This window comes from Phalacrocorax aristotelis, chromosome 5, assembly GCF_949628215.1.
Source record: "Phalacrocorax aristotelis chromosome 5, bGulAri2.1, whole genome shotgun sequence".
In the NCBI taxonomy this organism is placed as follows: Eukaryota; Metazoa; Chordata; class Aves; order Suliformes; family Phalacrocoracidae; genus Phalacrocorax; species Phalacrocorax aristotelis.
The window spans coordinates 54,622,755-54,641,617 of record NC_134280.1 but is presented as its reverse complement, the minus strand read 5'-3'; the positions used below and the strand labels follow the sequence as shown (position 1 = coordinate 54,641,617).

The following is an 18,863-nucleotide window of genomic DNA, read 5'->3' as shown; positions in this document are numbered from 1 at the left end:
TGAAAAAAAATATGAAGGAAGAAAAGCTTGTAGACACAGATAGGAAACTCTATATTCCCAGCTAGAATAAACATCTGGTTTCAAGACAACAAATCAGCTTAAAGATCTGCTCTCAATTTCTACTTCAGTTCAGTATCAACAATCAAGAGAGTAAGCGGGATGCCTTAATAAAGCAAATTCCCAAATGACAGCAGACACTATTCCAGCTAGCTTTGGACTGTCTTCTCTTCCCGGTGTAATCAGCAATCTCACAGGCACAGCTTTACAAATCCCAGGCCACCAGATAAATGCCAGCAGGCTGTGATAGAACACAGTAAAGCCAGAAACAGTGTTAGCAGGACCTGACTTTTAAGCAAGCTTGCCAAGCAGAAGAGAATCTTTTTTTCTACATCTTGGATACACAGGTAATGGTTTCCTCTGTCCAAACACAGAAACTGGTACCATGCCTGAATCAGCATCTTACCACTTGCATAGTTTGTTTGGTTAAAAAACCCTTTATGTAACATTGAAGTCATATCCAGGACTAACACAAAGCAACAGTCCTCAGTTTAACCTAATGCAAGCTAATAGAGTGTAATCTAACCCACTCAAGGACAACAGACTGAAAACTGATGTTCTGAGCTGCACAGAATAGACTGCAGATAAAACATATTGTTGCTTAATTGCTGGTTCTCTCATTATCTAGCATCACTACAAAACTTTAGAGCACTGAGTCTCCATTTGTGATCTGCTGCCCACTGGCAACATAAACTGCGGCAAATGGCCAAAACTATATTCAGTAGCAAGACCTACAGTGTTTCCAATCAGGAGTTTGAGGGGTCAGGGTGCCAAAGAGTGCATACAAAATCCAAAGGGACAAAGACAATATTTTTTCCTAAAAAGTTCACTGTTGTACATGATGCTTAAAGCTCAAAAGAGATATAAAAAGTTAAGAACACATAGTAGTGCCTACTTCAGAAAAAAAAACATAACTAAGAAACTACAGATGTTATAAAATGTACATAGCATGGAGAATATTACACATGATTGCAGTAACCTACCACAAAGAACAGAACACTTATGGGTCTGAAAACATGGTCTAAGACAATAAATAACAGGCTAAAATACATTCAGCATTTGGGCAACTCAAATCCTTATGGATCTGAGTGCAAATTAGGCATCATGGAACTATGTCAGAAGTCCCCCTCTAATTTAAAAGAAAATGTTAACTATTTTAACTACGTGGCCATTTTAAATGGGCTCTAAAGTGCAGAAGTAACCACCAGCAGAATAAAATAGCCATTACATGCTTTTTAGTCACAGGATTTGTTACAATAATTCACAAAGCTCCCAGCAGTTTCATAACAAAGTAGTCACATCTGCAGTTTCACAGAAATTATCACGTCTGCAGCAACATTTCATCTTATAAATGTTTGCAGGCTCTGATTTCCATGTTTAGAAACAAGCCAATTAGTTGAATTATTCCACCTCTCTGGCTTGCTGTTCTCATACTTAAGGAGCAAATGTTTTGGTCAGTGTATGGAATGGTGGCAGTGATTTGTACTGGCAAGGGAGGCTCTGCTCCTAAAGGAGATAGCTACAGCCAATCCCCAGGCTGTACTGAGACTGAAAATGAGGGAACAAACACTGTTGTGAGTACCAAATGGAAGATGTTCTGGGAAAGAAAATAAACAAATCTAGCCACACTCAACAAGACAAGGTACAGGAAGGAAGCAGAAAGTCTCTGTTCCTAAAAGTAAAATGGGCTCCAGGGAACCATCAGGAAAAAAAATCATATTACCTGATGAATAGAATGGACTCCCTTTCCCAGAATCTCTGGATTATGCTAGAAATAATATTAAGCATATTTTATTTACCTGTATTAAAAAAAAGGAAAAAAAAAAAGAAAAAATCCCTAAAACCCTAAACAGGCAAGTGTAATTCAGTGAACTGACAGTAAATTCAAAAGTGGTATCATATACCCAAGGAAATACTTCAAACATCATCTCTGGCAAAACAAATACTCTCTAAGAGAGGCTGAACCAAGATGTCTAGCTTGCTTTTATGTGCCCTGACCTAAACAGTACAGCCTGAATCTTGCAAGAGTGGAGAAAAATGAAACCTCAAGCCCATAAGGACTCTCACTGCTATTAGCAGGCCTGCAGTAGTCTACCTCCCCATAAAATAGTAAGGAATATATATCTGTATTTTAAATAGCCCAAATTTTGGTCAAGTCAAGGACACCACTATGGGATGCAAAATTTCATTACTGGTTGAGAAACACATGGAATGCATCCAGGGAGATCCAGCTGCCTGCCTTCGAGTAGGTAGCTACTCAATAGCGGAATTGTAAGAATAGGTCTCCAGAGTGGCTGTGTGGAAAAGCTTCTGGTCCTTGTGTGTTGTCACCACAGCTGCACATGACAACTGTCAACCTACAACCCAAGGACTGCTTGTAACAACCTGATTTTCGAAGACCAGCTGGGATCAGTGAGCAGGTTCAATGGGCTGTTCTGCTCCCCCATACTTTTCTCAACCAAAGTAGAAACTTCTCAACTCTCTCCCCACACCCTTACTGTTCACTTACAATCATCATTCTACACCTGAGTAGTAAAGCTGTGGCCCGGGGAGGATGGTGGGAGACAGGAACAGGGCTACAAGTAACAACACTTCTTTAAAACTGAAATTAGGTTAAGTATCTGCCTGCCAAACCCCCCCCCCCCCCCCCCCCCAAAAAAAAAAAACCAACACCAAAGGAAAAAAAAAAAGAAAAAAGCTAGTTACTGTTGGTTTAGCCCACCTAAACTTTTTTAATTGAGTCTTCCAAAAGGATCCAAAGCTTGTTATACTCTAATGGAGCCCTCCCCTTATCTCACACCCATAAAGTATTCACCTCCACCCAAAAAAGTCTGCAATGCTGTTGGTTGCTATAAATCTCCTGCCATTGAAGCATCAGGAAGAAAAGAAGGTAATAATCAGCATGACCTGCTTTTACAGACTGCAAGTCATCTATTATGGAAACGGTTATTATTTATAGCACCTGAGAGATACAGTTCAGAACAAATACCCTCACCATGCAAAATTCTGAGTGTTTTTTTCAGTAGTTTTTGTTATTCAATGATACCTGAAAAAGTTCTCTGCATCTTTACAAAATGCCAGCATTTGTATTTCCTATCAAACTCTAAGATACCATTACAGGCTGGTGATATCACTGGTGTTACAAATAGAATATTCTCTCCCACTGAACGGGAGTACCAACTATCTGCAGGGAAAAAGGAAACGTTTGTCTCTCAGGGTGGAAACCACAAGGATTGCTACTTTCTGCAGTGCAGAATTAGGGAAAAAATGAGATACAACCTCATTTTGAAAGTGAGGTATACATTTGTCCAAATGAACTAATCATCTAAATTCATCTAAGCTGCCCCTGCTAAGAGGTGAAATCAGCAGAGAATTAAACTATACATTAAACAGTAACATAAGTAGTATGCTGTAGTTTCAATAATGAAAGAAGGTATGCACAACCTTAATATTAGCAAATACATATGGTCCTGTAAGCTTTGATTTAGTCTTTAAGGATGTGAAAGTTTTGAGTTTGTGTGTCTAAGAATGTCAGAAACAATATATGTAGGTTATGAAAAAAAAAACCCTGAAATTAAGTATAGATGAAATAACTGAGGTAATCAAAACATTCCAGATTCTCTCATCAATAAAACCATTATTTTTTAAAAGATTATCAATCTAAATTTAAGGTCAATCACAATTTTAGAATATGCTTTAATTCACAGCCCAACACTGAATTTGTTGTAATACTTCTTTTGACTCTCATTTGCAATTATTTTATAGGCTGATATGGTCTCGCAGCACAAATACTCCACTGTCAAGTACTTAGGAGCCTGACATGAAAAACACAACTTCCAACTCACTTATTACAAAGAAAATCTAAAATACTTACTGATTTTTACCAGAATTCCTCCAAATATTTATTTTTATTTTGCAAGGACAATTTCCTTCAAGCATCTTGTTTGTTGCTTTGCATGCATCAACACTCCCCCACTATCTGACATCTGTTCCTTTGCCATTTAAAACAATGTTATACTTTACTGACTTAAGTTGATAGACTAGTGCTATTCTTACACCAATTTTCAACATCTAATTCCTAATGACACATAACGTAAGTTATCTTTACCTGTACCCCTTGTATTTGAGCAAAGGGTATACATCTCCAGACACACAGAGAACTCACAGGATCTAGAGAGACTGTGATTTCTAGGTATAATTCTGATTTCAGTAAATATATATTTCAACAAGTAACAAATGTCACAGAGTTCCTTCTCTGCTGCACCAGCAATACAAGATACTTCATTACCTGAATAAACAGCTACAACTGTAAATAGAAAGTGATCTTCTATATATAAAGTATTCTGTTCACTATACAGATACAGAACAAGGGAGTGGATATCTAAACGGACATGTAACTTTAACTTCTCATAGTGGGTTTATAGATGAAAATACATATCTTTACCAAAGCACATGTACTTTGGAGATCTTTGTGCTTTTGTTACACTTCAGCTTGCATTGTTATTGAGCTGCTTTTGGGGTTTTAGTTCTCCTTTAGGTTTAGATGTGATTTCAGCAACTTCTGCAATAGTAAGTTATATCTAAGAGACTGTCTACACAGGGGTACCTACCAGAAGAGCCATTCTGAATATTTAGGCATATACATTTCCAAGTTCAGAGTCTGCTTCTGTAAAAGGTGTGCATGTGTGGAAAATAAGCTTGGTACATTAATGTTAGCAAAATTCCACATGTAAATTAGACCTCCATTTCTCAATAAAATACATCCACCTGTATCTCTCAGGGTCATGTAGGAATGAATGATAGGATTTGATCACTGCCTACTTTTAAATAGAAACATACTTTGTAAGATTGCTTTCTGCATCTACTGTTTCTTACAAGAACTGTGTAATGAAGGTGAAAGGAAGTAGAAACTGGAGATGAGATTATTCCACTTTTTGAAACAGAAAAATCTAAATCCACTGGACTTAGTCGCTAAAATATTCACTAATATTGATTTTTTTTTCTCCCAGGAGCAGTTATCAATCTTATAGCTGCCAAGTATAGTATTATTTTTATATTTATTATTGGAGTTACAATTGTGTGATGTATTTCAGGGGATAATGCGCAGTGTTAACTTGCTAGCCTCCTGATCTGTAACCTGTTCCTTACTGACAGGACCCTATACTGCAAAAAGCCTCAGTGATAAAAAAGGCTTTGCAAGGGTATGGACATCATTCATATCAAATATTTTGCATATTTTATGACATCAAAGATTTCATGACCCTTGTCAACTGCAGGTTCCAGCCTTCTGCAAATGAACTAACATCTTCAGAACTCACAGCTTTCAGAATGGAGACTCCTTTGGAACCAGTCATGCTGTAAAACTTACACCATTCATTTTCTAGGTTTCCTAGCAGTGCTAGAAACAAAGTAGTTCAGAAACGATGGGTGCAGATTCAGGTTCACCAGGGTAAATAAAATTCCTTCCTCTAATGTAAAGGTATTCAATTCATATTCACGTGCAGAGAAAATCTAGTTGCTCCATAGTCATATTAGCGTAACTGAACACAAACAAATGCACCTACACAGGTCCTGAAAGCAGACTCTAGCACACTATTAAGTTTCTTTAGTGCAATAACTTGTTGTAAAGCCAAGGACATCTAGTCCTCCTTAAGACTTACAATTTCAGACTAGACTACGGTGCCATCTTACGCTGTCAGTGTCTGCCAGGAACTCTGGAGCTCTATCCTCCATCAGCTTCTTTAAGGAACATTCTTACCTTGCACAAAACTGCTGTCTTCAGAGTCCTGGGTGCTCATTAGCACTTTTAATGAAACATGGTCTGTGGACAAATGAGCAGTAGAACAATTCTAGTGATATATGAATTACAACATTTGAGTGATTTTAAAAAGCAGTGGAATTAAGACTAGCTGTGTCATAGCTTACACAGTTTGACGAAATGGTATATGCAGGACCCGAGGGAATGGCAGAAGATGTACCTGGGGAGGTTTAGGTTGGATATTAGGAAAAGGTTCTTCACCCAGAGGGTGATGGAGCCCTGGAACAGGCTCCCCAGGGAGGTAGTCAAGGCACCAAGCCTGACGATATTCAAGAAGCACTCAGACAACGCCCTCAGAGATTGGGATTGTCCTGTGCAGGGACAGCAGTTGGACTTGATGATCCTTGTGGGTCCCTTCCAACTCAGGACATTCTATGATTCTATGCACACAGATATCAGTTTGGATAGTGACATTAGCTGTGTGTGTGACACTGCAGAACTAGCAAGCAGGCTCTGCACATTGCAGCTATTAGTAATCTTTCATTGAAGCTTTCAAAATCTTCTGAATCTCTGGCACATCCAGGAGTACTGAGTCTGCACACACAGGATTATGAAGACAAGTATCATCCTAAACAAATTAATGCACATAAAAGATATTAAATGCACTCGGCACTCTTTCTAGCACTCATTGCTATTTGAACCCAGCATCAAATATTCAATTCTTTTAGAAAACATGGTCTAAATGGCTTCATTGTACTGTGGTGATTGACAAGGCTAGTCTGAAGGTGTTTATCTCATTCCACATACGGGAGATCACAATCTCCCTGTAACTTAAGTGAGTTGCTTATACCTGAAGAGTGAGTTTGTGTCAAAAACAAGAGTTCCCATTAACACATGCAGGTGTGTCGACAGGTCAGCATTGCTATTAAAATGCAGGTCACACTTCTAGCTGTTAATACGCATAAGCACAGTAGTAAAGCACAGAATGAAACTAGTTATGATAAAGAATCACAAAGAAAACAAGAAACATTTTTTTATGCTAGAGGTCCATTCTTAAGAATACTGAAGACTTTGGGCAGCTACCCTTGACCTTAAACCATCATCAGACTGTTACCTTCTACCACACCAGCCTCTTAGAGCTGCAAACTGGGATTTGAGCCCCACTGAAACAAGTTATGAAAGGCTGCTCCTACCCCAAACAGGTTAGGAATCAGGCTACAGGCAGCAGATCACTGAACAAGGGAGGGCTAAGAAGAAAAAAAGACACAAACCAAGAACACACAGAACCACTTACTGTAATTCTAGCTGGTCACAAATCAGGAGTCTTACAATGCAGGAGAACAAATCTGACCTCAAACATGCAAATTATTACCATACTAGCTCTTTAAAATGTTGCTCAAAATCACAGGTCAAGTTGGTTCCGTACCATTAAGGGAGGAGTCTGCAAAGAGCGAAAAAAAAATTACTGTGCCTGAGCTCCACGGTGAGATAAAAAAAGATAAAAAATCCTATCACCCTCCAGAGACATTCAAGACTTGTCCTTTTTGACTATTGTGGCTCGCTCACTATGCAGTAGCGCATATACATATAGCATACACATACTGTGCATCTCTTCTGGCCTTATTCCGCTAAAGATGCCTCAGTACAATCAGCTATTCAGTTCTTAACTTTCACTTGCATGTTTTGTTTGCAGGGAGTCTCAAACACCCTCTAAAGTAGAAGCACTTTATATACAAAAACTAAAAATAAACTCGTTAAACTATCAGCTTAAACCAAGAACCCGTGCCCTATCATAGGTTGAATCTTAGGTCCTCTCAGTCACACTTTGCTGTGGTCTACAAAGGATAAGAAGCGAATAGAAAGAGAATGGCGATGATAAAATTTTCCGTGATTTTAGTGAAGATAGGGTTCTGTCACACACCTTTTAAAAAGCCACAATTTAGAAAGCCTCTTCTACTAAATCTTACAGGGCTCTAGCCTCTACAGCCTCTTCTGCCTTTTGACTCAACATCCCATGGGACAGAGTGATCTGGTTAAGCAAATAACAACTAACAAAACCTAGGAAAACTCCCTGACTTTTAGCAAGGCTTTGTTTGTGGATGATTGCAAGGTAAAGCCAAGCAAGTGGAATTCTTTAACGTAGTCTGTTAGACAAATTTACTCATTTTATTCTGGAAACAGAAATTTCCTGATTTGTACACTAACTTCACTCCCTTTGTTGAACAAACTTAATTTCCCTATCTTATCTCTTCTGTTGACAAGCCTGAAACAGAGCTAAATGGCTGATCTTTTAGGCAGAGGCAGAAAGTCAGAAGAGAATTTTTTTTTTTCCCTTCTGTGCTGCAAATCAGTGTAATTGCTCCTGCTGCAGCAACATCTGCCTTTCCAGATACTAAGAAGCAGATACTGGAAGGCATCCTGCTACATAATGCAATTTGAAGATCCATAAACCAAAATAAATGCTTGTAAAGAACTTTTCTTCCCCCCCCCCCCCCCCCCCTTTTTTTTAAGCATAAACTGCATAACAGAAAACAGCCCTTCCATTTCAAAACAGTTTAGGTACTTAAAAGCTGAATATGTTTATTTGCTTTTCTGCTTTGTACCTTATCGATATTAATTTCAAAAGATGCCTGCTATAATAATCCAGATTTGCATTCTTGTTGTGCATTCAACCATTTATCACACTAAATTTTTGCTAAATTGATAGTCTTGCTATTTAGAGGCTCTTGTTCTACTTTTACATGCATGACATCCAGTTGGCAACACTCTCTGCAGTGGAGTGACAAACGTTTTAAAGCTTAGCCCTTAAACCACAACAATAATGCTAAATGAGAAGTAAACGAGAAACAAAAAACCCAAAATCCTACAAAGAATAATGCCTATTCAATTACAACAAAATTAATTATACAAGTGAGCATGATGTGCTTACCTTCCCGCACATATCTACTGAAAAAGTTGGGATTCATCATATACAAATATAAAACAAGAGTTCTGGTGTCCATTTCATTCACATTCAAGGCAACAGGCTAAATTTTCTCTCAATGGGTGCGTATTGAGCCCCTGAACAATCCTTGGCTTCAGATATACAACCCTAATTCAAATATATCAATGAAAACATTGGCAAAAGCACTATGTTCTGCTAGTCCAAAGGAACAAATTGGAAAACAAGTGTAGGGCAAGCAAAGAGAAAATTTTTACTTCAGATATTCCACACGGTAAACATTTAGCACTCTGCCATGTACCACACAATTTCTGCTGAAATCAACGTGAGCTCTGGATCTATCAGAGATTTGAACTTGATCCCTTAACTGTATAATTTATACAAAAAATAAGTTATCTCAAACTGCCTAACAAAACTGTGATCAAACCAATAAATTGCTTCCTAAATATATACAGCACTCGTGAAATAAAATAGGGCAATGCAGCCACATTTCTTATGAATCTGCAATTTATTGCTCTTAACACAAGCACAGAATCTGATCCTCAGCTGTAAATCTTCACCAATCGGGTGGCAGCCACTGGAGCTGAATCCAAGCCTCGGAAACTTCGTAAATAACACTGTATATAACAAAGGCTTACCCTACTAAATTTGGGTTTCTTTTCCTAATGTAAGAATCACAGTCTCGCTAAAACGTAATTGCATAACAAGACAAGCATACGTAAAGTTTGACAAAAATCCTCTTAATTGCAAATAAGGGACAAATCACAGGACACATGAGAAGCCTCTCTTCTGTTCCACCAACATCCAGCTGCACTAAGTCTCCAGCTTCCCAACACTTTATTACCTACAACGCCAACTATCCTGCTCTCAGCACTGCCATCTAGTAGAAAGCGGCAGCGTACCACGGGCTGCCCGTCACATCAGCTCAAGGCAGCACTATTCCCGGAAAGCATCGCAAAGCTGTTGCTGCTGCTAAAATTTTAACTGCAGCCAGTAGTGAACTACCGACTATACCGGTCTGAGAGCCGCCTCCCCCAAACCCCTAGTCCTTTCCAGGCGAGAACCGCTAAGCCCACACATCGGCCTCTGCTCCCCATGTATCTTGGCGTACTCTTTGGCGGGGGAAGACCGGAGAAATTCGCATGACGAGGACCCCACCTGGCGCACGCCGCCACCGCGCCGGGGCCCGGCCGGGGAGGGCAGCAGGCGCCCCGCGGCTGCGAGCGGCGCCGGAGGAGACGGGCCGCCGCCCGCCCGCCCTCGCCACCCCTCGCAGGTTCGCGGGCAGCTGCGTGGGGACCGCGGGAGCGGGCACGCACAGCCGGCTGCTCCCCCCCGTGCTCTCCCCAGCCCCCCCTCCCATCGGCCGGGCTGACGCGGCTTGCCCACCTCCGAGCACCGTCCTTCCCCGGGGGACCGGGCTGCTGCTGTCGGCATCGCATTCCCCCCCCCCAACCCCGCGCGGCAGGACGAGATGTGAAGCGGCTGCAGTAAAAGCCAAGCGAAGTACCTGCCCTGCCCGCCGCCCCCACCGCCGGCCGAAGGCGCGGCCCCAGGCACGCAGCCGCCCCCTCCCGCCCCGGGAGCGGCCGTCGCAGCACGGTACAGCCTTACCTCCCCTCCCCGGCTTCAGGGATCCGCCACCGCCTACCGTGCCCGCCCCCACCTGCGCCGTCCCTCCCAGCCCCGCACTCAGGTGCGGAGGGAGCACAAAGGCAGAGCCGCCCGCTGCGGCGCGGCGCGTGAGGGCCCGCCGCGCCTCTCCCCCGCCGAGCCCCCAGCCCTGCTGCGCACTGCACCGGCGCCCCCGCTCCCCTCCCCTCCCCGCCACTGAGCGACCTGCCCGCCTCAGCCAGCTGCAGGGCGTGCGCGCCGGCCGCCGTGTGTGTCCGTCCGTCGCCCCCCTCCCCCTCCCCCCGAACCCGTTACGACCGCTAGAACTTGCCCCGCGTCTCTCCTCAAAACCCCCTCACACCCCCCGCCCCGCAGCGATGCGGTTGTCGCCGGGACTACGAAGCGCGCCCCTCAGCCTCAGGGAGATCCCCGGCCCCGGGGAGAGCCGAGGGGATCCCGCCACCCCACGTACCCTACCCCCACCCCACCACCCCCGCCCCACCATTGACACACACCGGGCTCGCCCTCCGGCGAACAGCAGGGGCAGGCGGTCCCCTCCGCCGGCGCGCCGCCCCCGCAGCCCCCGGCAGACACGTACACGCAGCCCTGCCAGCACCCGGCCTCCCCGCCGCCGGAGGCACGGAGCCCTCCGCTTGGCGCTCCCGCCAGACAGAGCGGCCGCCCGGCCCCCCCGCCGCACGCACACACCTACTCGGCGGCGGCGGGGGGACAGGTGATGAGCGGGCAGGAGAGGAGCCGCCCCTCCCCGAGGCGGGAAGGTCTGTGGTGCAAAATCGCTCCCGCCTTCCCTTCCCTTCCCACTCCCCCCATCCCTATTCCTGCAGATGCCCCCGGGAAGGGCTGTGAGGCTGGCAGCAGCGACAACAGCCGCCCCCTCCCCCGGGAAAGCTGTTCTCCCTCCTTCTCCCTTGCTCGCCTTGCTGCTTGACTGACAGGGAGCCTTCCAGCGGCCGCCCACGCGCGCTCCCGTTTTCCCTCAGTCGGAGAGGGAGATGGCGAAGGAGAAAGCATGAATGAAACCGCCTGGCAGCGAGCGGGAGCGCCCGGAGAGAGGCCGGCCCCGGCGCCCGGGAGACCCGGAGCCGCCCCCGCAGCGAGGCCCCAGGGGCCGGCGGGGTGGCGCCAGTGGGCCCAGGTGGGTAGGACGGCGTGCTGCGGGCAGCGCTGCGGCGGGGCGGCCGTGCCCCCGGCCTCCCCTGTGGGGTGCTGGTTCCCGCGTGGGGGCGGGAGCGCCCGGCCGCAGACTGCCGACATTGCCCCCGCCTCCCTTCTCCGAGGGCGCCGGGAGGCCGTTTTAAGAGGCAGCTACCCCTTCTCAGGGGTTTGTTCCTGCCTTTTGGCCCCCAAATTCCTGGGGCCGCATCTGAAGAGTGGCTGGAGGTCGTGGGTCCCTATGGTTTAGTGCAAGTGCTTTAACTAGTGTGGTTGACTCTGTGCTGAAGTGGATGAAGAACGTGCCTCTCCTCAGCTCAAGACTGGGTAAACAAACTCAGGGCAGGAGGTTGATGCCCTCTCAAACGAGAGCCATGACTGTGGCGACGTGGCTGATCTCCTATAAACCTACTTGGCTCCACCAAAGGCAACCAATTTTATGCTGATAAAACCCCAGCACCTAATACCTGAACTAGGGCTCTTGTTCGGAAGTACTAGGAGGGAGAAAAGGATCTCAAAGATTGCTTTAAGCCCACTTGGTTTTTCCAGTGATTACTTGGTACTGTGGGATGGCCTTGCGATCCTTTTTTTCCTCAGATCAGTTGTCCCTTAAAAGGTTGTAAGTTGTTAAACACATACTTCACAGCCTCTGGCTGGAGACCAGAGGTTTTCCCAGTGCTTTGGCATGAATACCATTGAGTTTGATTTGTGATGTTAGTTTTACTAGCTTAACTTACTGGAGAGTCAAAGGATTAAATGTTCAGGTCATGGGGGCCTATTAAGTCAGTGAAATTACCTCAGTATCCTTTCACTGAAGGTCAGTAATTCCTCCAAGTTACTTAATATCTTATAGTTTCTTAATTTTATTTATTGGAATCCTTGACTGGGAAACCCAAATGTATTTATCTATCTAAATCTCTCCTACAATTTAAATTGAACAGGGTGTTTTTCTACTTTTGAATATGCATGGAATATTTTGTTATATGCCATTAGCTACATTGCATGCTGCACTTGAGACGTATCTGCATTTGCAGTTACATAATCGATAAACATGGGGTTTTGTCCTATGAATCTAGAATCAGATACTGAGCTGTTTTAAATCAGTATGCCTCCACAAATTTAATGCCTGCCAGAAAACTTATATCAGCTAAAATTTTAACCTCTGAATTTAAAAAGCTGCTTAGGATTCATATGATGAGAAGTGTCTTAGTAACTTTATTTTTTAGATTTTGCTTTCCTGAAAACTGAGTGCATGATAAAACATTGTCAAGTCCTTTGCTATAGAACAACAAATGTAAGATTATAATTTAGATGGGTCAATGCAATTCTTTATGTATTTGTTTTATAAGGTTCTTATGTTTGTGCTAATAGTTCAACATGACTCACCTACAGTACATATTACTGCCACAGCTGTTGTAAACCTTCTTCTGAGTCAGAGAATGACTTTATGACCTAGAATTCTGGCAGTGAGTACTATCCTAGTGATTTTCCCAATTAAGAGAGAATTGCAAGTTGGTATCAGTGCAGGGTGAGTCAGGGTTTGATGTAAGAGGCAAAACTGGATTTATCAGTTACTACTGGGCTAGCTCAGTATCCTCTTCCCTTCCAAAAGTCAGTGGCATGAAAACCTGGAATGAGCCTGTAATGAGAACTCCTCTCAGAGTTCAGAAAGACTGCAGTGGACCTGGCAATTAGCTTTCCTCGGTCCCAAATGCTCCTAGATACTGTGTCAACCATCTGCTGCTCATTGCTGTGGGGTGCACAGTAGTTTTTCAGGGGGATGGGGCCAGCAGCAGTAAATAGTTGAGAGGCAGCAAGGCTTCTCTGCTTTACTCTGAGAAACTATTTTCCTGCTTGGGCTTACCAAAGTGCAAGAGGTATGCATTTAAAACCACATGTGCTACTGCATGTGGTCCTCTGCATTTTTTTGCTGAAAACCAGCCCAAATCCGCCCCAACTGATTTTGAATAACAAAATTTGGGTACCCCATACCCTGCCAACTGCTTGCTGCAGAGAACATGTTGGAATCAGTCAACCAGCAACTCTCTGTTACAATTGTATCAAGAAAAGGGGCCAACATTTAGGGTTGGGTATACGGCTGAGCCACGAGGGCATGGTGAGCTTGAATTTAGGCTGGTTGCAGCCTGGCGTTAGGGTTTGTTCTGGTGTTTGTCGCCCTGCCAGTCAGGGTCTAGCAGGGTTAGGGTCTGGCTTGAGTCTGGAGGGCAGTGAGAGGGAATTGTTGCTGGGGAAGGCAGAAATCACTAGCCTGCCACAATTAGGAAGGGTTTTAAGCATGAGATTGGGGTGAGGTTAACATCAGACATGAGGCTGAGGGTGAAGATTAGAGATTCAGTGACCACCCTAGCTATGGTTAGGGACTTCAGTGTCGACTCTGACAGCTACTTTCTACTAGGCAGGCAGAGGTTGCTGACTTCGGGTTACAGCTAGGATCAGGGGTGATCTTTGGGTGAAGCACAGCTGATGAGCCAGGCCTGAAGTAGTGTTCAGAAGGTGCTACCTAAATAATTTTGGGGTATCCACTGATATAGCTATAGCTGAAATTTGGGTTAAAATTTGATCTTGCTGCAAGTGAAGCACTTACTCTAATCTGGGTCTGAGGCAGCTGTTGGAGCAGGTAAAGGATCCCGTGCAAAGGTTAAGGTGGAAATAGCTGAAAACTTGTAACACTTGAAGTTGATGCACTGCTGTATTTGTGTCCTTGTTAACGCTGTATGTCCCTTTGGTTTTGTGGCTCAGGAAGTCATTAAAAAAATCTAGTCCAGCTGGTTTCTAAATGACTTTGTTTTTTATTTCCCTTTTGACTTTCTAACTGCTTGCAGCAAAGAGCAGCCAGGCCCTCACAAAATGCTGCTTTCGGTGAAATTCTTCTTAGTGGATGGGGGATGTGGGTTGAGACTGCTCTCTGGGACTGTCTTTGACATAGAGTTACATATATATATATGTTTTAAACCTCAGGTTCATAAATGCAAATCAGCCTTCTGGAGGTAAAAAGTCAGTGAAGGTTTTATGACAGGGTAGACACACTGAGGTCAAAATGTTACCTGGGGTGCACTGGTGGGGTTGCTTCCTTTCCCTGTGTTACATCTGCAGCAAAACAGCTGACCTGCACTAGCAACCATGACTTAACACCGATGCAGTACTCCTCAGACATAAGAGCAAGCCTTGTGGAGTCACAGGCACCATTGCGAGTAATCTTTGCCCTCTCCAAACACGAAACTGACGTCCTCAGAAGAACAATGAGCTGTTCAGCTGTAGCTTTCATGCTTCTTGTTGCCACTCAATAGTTCCTTTTAAAAAGAGAAGGAAGATGCCATTGACAACATAGCAGATAAAACAGCACAGTCCTTAGTGGACTCGCATTGTCTTGGGGAAAAGTGGCAAAGTAGCAGTTAATAAATAATGCAGCAGCTCCTGAATTAGCCAAACCTGCATCTCCTTCAAATTAGCCAAACCTGCTGCGTTTATCTCACCATTCTGGCCATGTTGATACACATGGGCTGCATCTTTTTTTTTTTCCCCTCCCATTTTGCAGTGTAAGGAAAGGATTAATCCTGCTTCCAGTGGGAAGAGTCCAGTGGAACCTGGCAGGCTTTTATATTTCTTTTCCCTCTCTTGGTTGCTTCAGTCTATGTCTTCTTTTAAACAGGACACATCTCATACAGAGGTGATGGAATAAAGGAGCCAGAAGGCTAACCAGAGGCATCAGAGAGCTGATGAAGTCCACTGTACACCAATGGGAGAAACATTTCCAGCCCAGCTCAGTAATTCTGCATCAGGTATGTGAGGTCATACAAAATGAACATTTCCACATTTTCTTAAGGGTTCTCCAAACCACATTAGGGACAGCTTACATTTGGCCTCAAAGTCAGATCATATCTCCCCATCTCTTTCCTCTCCCAAGGTAAGGCAAGGAAGAAGGATTGGAGATGGACTTACTCTGTCCAAGTATCCACAAACTACCAAGAGCAGGTCCTTCAGTAATGGAGGGTTAGTTTTTTTTTTTTTCCCCTGCACAAAAAGTTATTCCAAAAATCCTGAACTATTGCATATATAGTTATGTTTATTTTTACTTTGAGCTATGCCCTACTGTGTCTGTTGTATTTTTTACAAGTTTAACCTTTCATATAAAAAATATCTATAAATAAATGTCCATGGGACCAGGCAAGATACGTCTAAGGGTGCTAAGGGAGTGGTTTGTCAGTATAAAGCTGCTTTCTCCTGTCTTTGAAAGGTTGTGGCAACTGGGGGAGGTCCTTGGTGACTGGAGAAAGGCAATGGGATGCTCATCTTCAGAAAGGAGGGAGATCTGTGTTACTGCAGTCTGATCAGTCCCACCTCAGTCACTGGGGGGGTTATGAAGGAGAAGTACCTACAAGCATTTTCTAGGCACATGAAGGAGAAGGTGGTGATTTGGAACGTCAAGAATGGGCATATCAAAGGCAAACCATACCTGACCAGTCTGATTGTCTTGTATGAAGAAAAGTTTACTTCAGGGAACAAGAGGAAAGCAGTAGATGTTTTTTACCTGGCGTTAGCAAGGCTGTTGACTTAGTCTCCTATAGGATCCTTGTAGACAACTAGGGTGGTGTGGAATGATAGCTGAGCTGCAAGGTGGATAAGAAGTTGGCTGAGCCCCAGGGCTTGAAGGGTAGTGGTCAACAATTCAAAATTTATCTGGTGACTGGTTATTAGCCATGTTCCTCTGGGGCTGTTGCTGTTTGACATCATTGTCAATGACCTGCAAGGGATGGACTACAACCTTGTTTCACAAATGAAACCAAATTGGGGCTGCTGTTCAGAGAGAAGTCAAGAAGCTGAGGAATGGGCCAACGAGACTTCATGATATTCTGAGGCAAATGTAAAGTTCTGTGCTTTTGTGCAATGTCTTGTATTTTTGTACCATATTTTCTGTATTGATGGAGTAATCATGTGACAGTACAAGCTGGGAACCATGGGGCCAGAGAGCAGCTTTGCAGGAAAGGATGTGGGAGTCTCAGAGCATGACAAGTTGAACCTGAATCAGCAGTGTGCCCTTGCAGCAATGAAGGCTAACTGCATACTGGGTTACAGTAGCAAAAGCATAGGCAGCAGTTGAGGGAAGTGATTTCACCCTTCTGTGAAGTACTTGTGAGACTGCATCTGGAGTTCTGCATCTCCCTATACAGGAGAGGGTCTAGTGCAGGGCTTTCAAAGATGGTTAGAAGCTGGAGCATGCTGCTGCAAAGAGGGGGTGAAAGCACTGAGGGTTTGTTGTTTTTTTTTTTAAACCTGGATAAGAGAAAGCAAAGGGAGGATCATGGTGCTGTCTTCACCTACCTAACAGTGAGTAATAAAGACATAATCAGATTCTGCATTGCAAAAGAAGAGGAGGCAAGTGCTCTTAAGTTGTAACAAGAGCTACATTCTGACCAGATACAAGGAAAATGTGACTACTTTCACAGTCAGCATGATTAAAAACAGTCACAGGCTGCCCAGAGAGATTGTGGTATCTCCATACTTGGCGTTACTCAGAACTCAGCTGGACAACACCCTGAGCAACCTCATTTAGCTTCCAAGTTGGTCCTGCTTTTAGTAGGAATTGGACCAGATGACCTCCAGAAGTCCCTTCCAACCTGAATTATCCTATGGTTTTAGAGGGAATCTTTGCAGTTAGCCTTTGACAATGACTCTGTATCCTGATTTTCAGAGGAGGAAGTGTAAGATTAAGGCAAGGAAACAGGAAGAACAGTGGGGTAAAATGTCAGGTAGTAGGTACTAAAAAGGGGCTAGAATAGAAGCTTCATGGCCAGAAGCTTTAGGAAGAGCCTATGCAGTGGGTTCTGGTTAGCAGAGGAAGGAAATGTATGTGAACCATCTGCAGGAACTGACTTGGGTTGGTGTGGAAATATTTTGTTGAACAGGCAAAATGCAGGGAGCTTTGTATGAAATGCTGCCTGCTTAGCTGGCCCCTTTGTTTTGTAGTAACCTCCACGTCTTCCCCTCTGACCACTTTTCTTATATCTGTATGCATGATATAAATCAAGATAGCTTTATTGATGTGAACAGAGCCACACCACATTTGTTTTGGTTAAATACGAAATTAAAATCGGGATTGTTTTTGTGCAGTAGACTTGGTAGGAGCATAAGGGAGAAATGTGACTTAAAATAGCATTTGGGAAATATATATAGCAAAATGAACAAACAGTATGCAGTGAGTCATGTCCAGCAGTTCTTGCAATAAAAGGAAGAGGCGCTTCTCTGAGGAAGCTAGCTGGGAATAGTTCTTACTTATCTGAAGCTGGAGCTACCCTCTGGGGGCAGCATTTTGGCAGTCCCTCTTTGCCCTGTGGCAATGGCTTGTGCTGGCCCCAGGGGAGGGTAGCACTTGGTGTTCACGGCAGTCAGACAATGGTAACAGAGAATCTGAACTAGTTTCTGAATTGCCAGTACTCAGGAGAACTCATAAAGACTAACTGCGTGCAATTTGAGTCACGGTGTTGTCTTGAGGCTTGGTGCCTGCTTCAGCACTCTCATCCTGCAACAGACTGGGTACGATGCATCTCTGCACTTAGTACCCCCTGAAGCCAGTGGATCCCTTTGTGGGTACAGACCACTCTCTAGGTAAAGGTTATTGTAGGACTGGACCACAGACAATCATGCATTGAGAGACCCTGCATAGGTTAGCAAAGAAATTTTCTAGGACAGTTAAGTAAACATGATTTAAAATCTGGTTTGTCTGGCAAGCGAAGACCAAGAACTGCCCTTTTACACATGGCCAAAGGCTATACTGAGTATGTCCTTGGGGCATGACAAATGCCGTTGTCTTAGGGGAATCTGCTGCAACACAGTTATCCTCTTACCTGGCTGCTATGCAGACTTATAAGCTGGTGGCACTGCTGCCTTGAAACAAACTAACTGTGCTAAGGTGGAAGGCAGCAGTGCAGGGCAGCTTTGGTTTTACAACCTTTGAAACCCAAGTGAAGCAGGATAGAATTGTCCAGGTTGGGCGGCAGCAGTTTGGCCATGTCTATTAAATATAAAACTCAACACACAGCAGAGAGAAGGGGCTCTGATGACACTGTTTCAGCTTTGTTCTCATGGTAACCATTATGTCATCAGGATACCATGGTTACTATAATACTTATATTTCAAATGTTAAAAAAGGCAGAAGGAGAAAAAAAACTTTTCCCGAAGTTGAGAAAGAGATGTGTTTATTCAGAATTAACTAGTCATGAGGAAGGATTATCCAGCAGTTGTTAATGCTTCATGCAAAAACCATTTTGAAACAATGAAGAACTGTTTTAATTAGTAATTGCT

General features: G+C 44.0%; 1 protein-coding gene across 20 annotated transcripts in view; it reads right to left on the bottom strand.

The window, feature by feature from the left end:
• Positions 1–11,055, bottom strand: part of PTPN5 (protein tyrosine phosphatase non-receptor type 5) — a 90,241-nt gene extending 79,186 nt beyond the window's left edge. For 8 of the 20 annotated variants that reach the window (XM_075094619.1, XM_075094618.1, XM_075094620.1 and 5 more), the window contains exon 1: positions 10,146–10,231. The gene's annotated coding sequence lies outside the window, so the exon portion shown is untranslated. The other 12 variants (XM_075094610.1, XM_075094625.1, XM_075094611.1 and 9 more) reach the window with 11 other exon arrangements.
• Positions 11,056–18,863: the final 7,808 nt, after the last annotated feature.